This window comes from Belonocnema kinseyi, chromosome 1 (genome assembly GCF_010883055.1).
Source record: "Belonocnema kinseyi isolate 2016_QV_RU_SX_M_011 chromosome 1, B_treatae_v1, whole genome shotgun sequence".
In the NCBI taxonomy this organism is placed as follows: domain Eukaryota; kingdom Metazoa; phylum Arthropoda; class Insecta; order Hymenoptera; family Cynipidae; genus Belonocnema; species Belonocnema kinseyi.
In genome coordinates, this window is record NC_046657.1 from 171,913,873 (window position 1) to 171,919,450 (window position 5,578).

At 35.7% G+C, this 5,578-nt stretch overlaps 1 protein-coding gene across 6 annotated transcripts in view; it reads left to right on the top strand.

The window, feature by feature from the left end:
- LOC117182804 overlaps positions 1-5,578 on the top strand; it is a 28,870-nt gene that overhangs the window by 19,332 nt on the left and 3,960 nt on the right. The window lies entirely within an intron of this gene.

The following is a 5,578-nucleotide window of genomic DNA, read 5'->3' on the forward strand; positions in this document are numbered from 1 at the left end:
GAGGGAGCTCTTCTTAATATTTTGACACCAAAATCATGTCGATACACCTTACCGACTGCGAGTAAAGCCACCCACGCTTTAACTTGACAGACTGTAGATTCCTAAAGACAAGGATAAGGCTGCATATTCTGAGAAGTCGCCCGTTATCTCAGAGGCACACTGTTTAAAATGACAGTAATTCTACAACACTTCTGCAAGACTTCTACAATACAAGCGTCAGGTAATATTATAAACATGGTACCCGAATGACGACATTGCAATACATGTATTGCAAGTGTTGTAAATCGTGAAGTCACCGTCCAGCAATCCAATGCGTGCATTAGAGCGTTTATAAGACGAAAGGTTTGCACAAGGAAATCACGGAATCATTGGAATTCACGGAATTCACAAATTTATGGAATTCACGGAATATGCTTAATTTATTGAATTTATGGAATTTTTGGAATTCGTGTAACACCTGGAATTTACAGAATGTCTTTAATTCGCAGAATTCACAGAATTCAAGGAATTAAACGAATTGGCAGAATTCCGTGATTCCGTTGAATTTTTAAGAAGAAAAAAATGTTTTCTTTTTTTATGCCTGGAAAAATTTTTATTTATGAATAAAATAGGCAGAACCTATTGAATTTGACATCTTCCAGAATAACGGAGTTATTAATTCTGTTAGTCTGGAAGATATCAAATCCATTAAATTCTGCCTATTTTTTTATTTTTACCATTACCAACAGTTTTGTCTCCGTCAGAAAATTATTTTATACTTTTTTACCAGGAAGAAGTCTTCTGAGAAATGATTACATTTTTTCATTTTTGACTTTCACAGGTGTCGAGTTACTGGCTGTTGGACATGCATTGTAAAATTCTAATACATATGATGTACTTTTTCAATGCCAGCATTTGGAAGCTACAACAATATGTATTGTAGCGTTACTTTACGTTTCGAAAATAAACTTCCAATACATGTAGTGGAAGTTTCCAACAAAAATTTTTAACCGTGCAGCGTTTAAAGCTTCTCATACAGATGCCATTCTGCTTTTGGCACGGTTGTCATTTCTCCGCTTGGGGATTATTCCTTAGGACTATTCTAGGACAAGTGTTCGCACCTGCTTATTAATTATTGTAACCACATTTAGCAGAAACCCTTGGTACAGAGACCTTCTACCCAAAACCTCAGAACGCGTCCGGTGGCTTTTTTGTAGGCCAAAATTGTTTCAATAGGGCTGGTCATCGCGGGTTGAGTCTGGTATTTTAAAACTTTTTTTTTCTCGTCAATCGACAAATGTGCCTGCATGGTATTTCATGTGGAGTTAATATGAGGCTAAATCACCTAATATGAGTAAATTTATATGATATTATATTATACGAATAGATTGCGATAGAAGGCACGACAAATTTATTAACTTTTGGTCCCTATCTCTTTGAAAATAAAAATTCATGAATTATGAAAACTATGATTAGCCTGTAACACTCTCAGCAGGAAGTAATCCAAACACATGGGACAAAGTGCATCTTGCAGATGAAGTTTTGCCCGTGCTGGTATAAAGTGTTGAAGTGTTCAGTTGCTTCTTTTCTCAAGATATTCACATGTTCACATTTTAGTTTGCATACTATAAAAATATCACGAATAGAAAAAGTATAGAATGAGTCAAAAAGGGCTAAAAAATTTTCTTTCAATTTTTTATTCACAACTTTTCATTTATTTAAAAATAGAAATAGAATGTGTAGCGAATATTACAAATAAAACACATTTAGAGTGAATTCGGAGCAACGAAAAGGACATTTTTTACATGATTGACGATTTTTTTATTTAATGTATAATTTTTTTTTCAGGTCATTTAAACTTTTTTCTTCTTATATTCAGATATTCCGATGAATTGTCTCTTCTGCTTGCTCGGGCATAAATCCATATGCATTATCATTATCTATATATTTTAAACCCTCTTTAATATGCGTAATAATGAAATGAATATTCAATGTTTCACCAAAGTTTTCGATGCTCTTTAAAGCTACATCTGATTCATTACTATATACATCTGTCTAACGAAGGACCAACTTTATCAAAACCGAAAAAACAATTTAAGAGGGTATTCATTGCCTTATAGGCAGCAATGTAAGGTACCGTTTTATAAATGTCCACATCTTTATAAATTTCAGAATTTTCAAGATGTAAGCTTCCTTTATCCACATGCGGCAAGTCCTTCTGCGGGAATAACCACCTGTGGCATGTCCATTTGCAGTTTGTCACATCTACGGCATGTGTCATCTGCGGCATGTTACAACTGCTGCATCTCCATCTAGTGGCTTGTCTCCCGCGCGGAATTTCTCACAATGACATTGACATAATTGTGGCATGTTTCACCGCACCTCTGTGACTGGTCACAGAAATAATGGAAGGCCACACCCCTACCTATTTTCAAACGTCTCGTGGGGGACAAGAAAGCACCCCTGTGACTGGCCACATAAATAAAAATGGTCAATTTCACTGTGACAAATTCTTCGCTGGGGAGAAGCCGCCAGCTAGAGATTCCACGGCTGTTACATACCGCAGATGTAATATGCCGCAGATATGAAAAGCCGCAGGTGTAACATGCCGCAGGTGTTACTTGCCGCAGAGAGACTTTCCGCGTGTGACATGATATGGACCCTTGAGTCACTCAAAACGTGGTTTCTGTATGATATTCTTTTCATAGATATTCTACTTACATTTTCCAGCAAATATAATCTTGTAAATTATCAATTGAAAAAAATGTTTGTACCCTCTTTTTATCATTATTTGTAATACTTTCGCAGTACAAAAACTTAAATATAAAAATGTAAATATCTCGAGAAAAGCAGCAGCTAGAATTTTGAGGTTTGTGGATTTTAAATCTACAAATGGTGCAGAAAAAACTGTAAAAACCGTTTGTGGGAACATTTTTGTTAAACTCAAAGCTGGTTTAGGACCACTGTGACATACAGAGATAGTTCTTGAAGCAAATTGCACATTTCTGAAGGGTTTTTGAATTATTATCGGAATGGGTCGGCACTAGTAAGAGGAGTGAATATGACAGAAAGACATGGAGTTGCAGTATCACGGGCAGGATATCACGCTGTGAGTGCGAGTACTTACAAAAGCGAGTAGTACAAAACTGTCTGTTTGCTAGATTCAGGCACCATAAATAAATGTTTTTTAGGTCGCTGATTTCAAATTGTACCACAGAATTTCCTCCAGGCGTTAGGATTTTTCCCTAGCCAAGGAGGAAAATGTTAAATCTAGGGAATTTAGAAAAATTATGCAACGATAACTAATATGATTAAAAATTAAGATTTCTCCCACTATATAATCTTTTTGGGGTCGAGAAATCCATGTCTTTTGTTTATTTGTCATCCTTAGATCATCAATTATTCCTGACCTCTGAAAACTTCAAAAATTCTGAAACAGCCATCAGTGATGTAAAAAAACTGGCACGCCCAAATCTTTTATTTTGTATCTTGTTCTTTTATCATTAAAAGATCTCTGAAGTGGTTTTCCGTGATGTTGGATACATTTTTTGACATTTTCTTTTTTTAGTGTCCAGTAGTAGTCGGCCGTCATGTTTATGTCCCATCTGCCTTGGTATCGATCGTCCATTACTTTTATATCTTGTTGAAATCTTTCTCCTTGCTAGTCACTGAAATCTCCTAAATTCTTCGGGAAAAAATCGAGATGCGAATATAGAAAGTGAAGTTTGAGACAATTTAATATCCTAATTTTCCGTACTTTTCTACCATATTTTCTACAATCTGTTCATAGTCATCACTTTTATGATTACGCAACAAGTTAACTACTACCGACTGGAAACCAGTCCACGCAGCCTTCCCTTTCTCGTTCATTGATTTGATAAAATTCTCATCTTTCATCAGTGTCCGTATCTGTGGTCCATCAAAAATACTTTCTTTTAGTTTAGCATCAGATAGTTGGGGAAATTTTTCTTCCAAATGGTCAAAGCATTTTCCTTCTCCTTTCAGAGCCTCAACAAATTGTTTTATAAATCCAAGTTTTATGTGAAGAGGGGGAAGCAGTACTTTTTGAACCAGGTCGATTATAGAATTCGCAATAGTATTATTTAAAACTGGTTCAAACAATTTCCTTGCTTGCCATACATTTTGTGTCTAGTGTTTATCTCGCCTTCGACTATGCCACAAGCACAGAAAACAAGGAAAAAATTGTAATCCCATTTGCTGACCTAACAGTGTATTCAATAATTTAAAATCTACGGAAATTTGCCAGTTATGCTGTGAATAGTTGATGTTTTCTAGTACCAATTCCATATTGAATTATTTCTCTTTGTATTTGGTCTTTGTTAGTGTTAGGCTTGAGTTCGTTCATTATTCCATGTATATCTTGACAATATACAAGAGAGTGTTCTTCCATTTTCGTTATATATTTTATGAAGTTTTTTTCTCTCTCCCGGTGATAGTCTACTTTTATACCTTTAGCTAATATATTTTTTTCTTCAAAACCGATATAAAATGTTCTGCAGTATCCTTAGCTAATTTAAGGCCTTTGACAAAATCTTTCAGTTCTGCTTGTGTAAAAATTCCGCGTCATTTTTTTTATTATATGGGATAAAATCATCATAGCTTTAGCTATGGACCACTTCATCACTGGTATATTCTTTATCAAAGTTATTGCTTTTATTGAAATTTTCTTCAGAAGGTATTGATTTCGTCGTTTTACGTTCAATTTTTTTATTTCTGTTTTCAATAGACTTTGTAGGTTTCTTAACAGTCGGCACATTTTTACGGAGGACAGTAAAACCACTGATTTATTGTTAATTTGCGTATTACTATAGATTCTTTGTGATCTTTAAAGATGTATTCTTTGCACATAAAGCAAAATCTATTCGTATTTTTCTCACAAGAATGCTTTGTGCTTAAACTTCCAACATTAGCTCGTAATGACAAGGATGCTGTGCTTTTCGAATCAGTTTTTGATTTTTTAAGGTGTTTAATGCCATGATGTTATGATGTAACCCGCACTTTAAGGATTATGGCCCGATCGCAGATGACTCAATCGGCCTAGGGGTGATCACCTACTACCACCTTAGACCTAAGCTTGAGGACTTTTTACATTTGACAAGGACAATGTCAACTCGTCGGTGAACACACTACGGCTTCATCGTCAAACACTAACGCCCTCTTGCAGGACAGTGCGTTTCTGTTGGCCTCCGAACTGTCGGCGTTGGCAAAGTATCTGCAAAAAACATGCTTTCCGTCCCGGTAGGACTCTATTCATTTGGAGTGGTTTCGTGGATGAAGGACGAGCTTGGATCCCTCCAAATCGGATAAAGAAAGATTATGCACATGAGCAAAACCTTAAGTCGTCTGTTCCGCGACTTAACTTATGCATGTTTTTTGGCATATACTGAAATAAAAAATAACACAGGCACACAAAAAAAGTCAAAGTCCACGGAGGCGACCTTTGGGGTTCTATGGTTTTTGGGACACTGATTCCGAATCTTTTGTCGGGTTTTTCAGATCAGATCGCTTTCAAAGTCAAATGAAGAAAATATTGCTAAAAAAATCTGAAAAAATTCAGACATAGGTTTTTAGCATGATG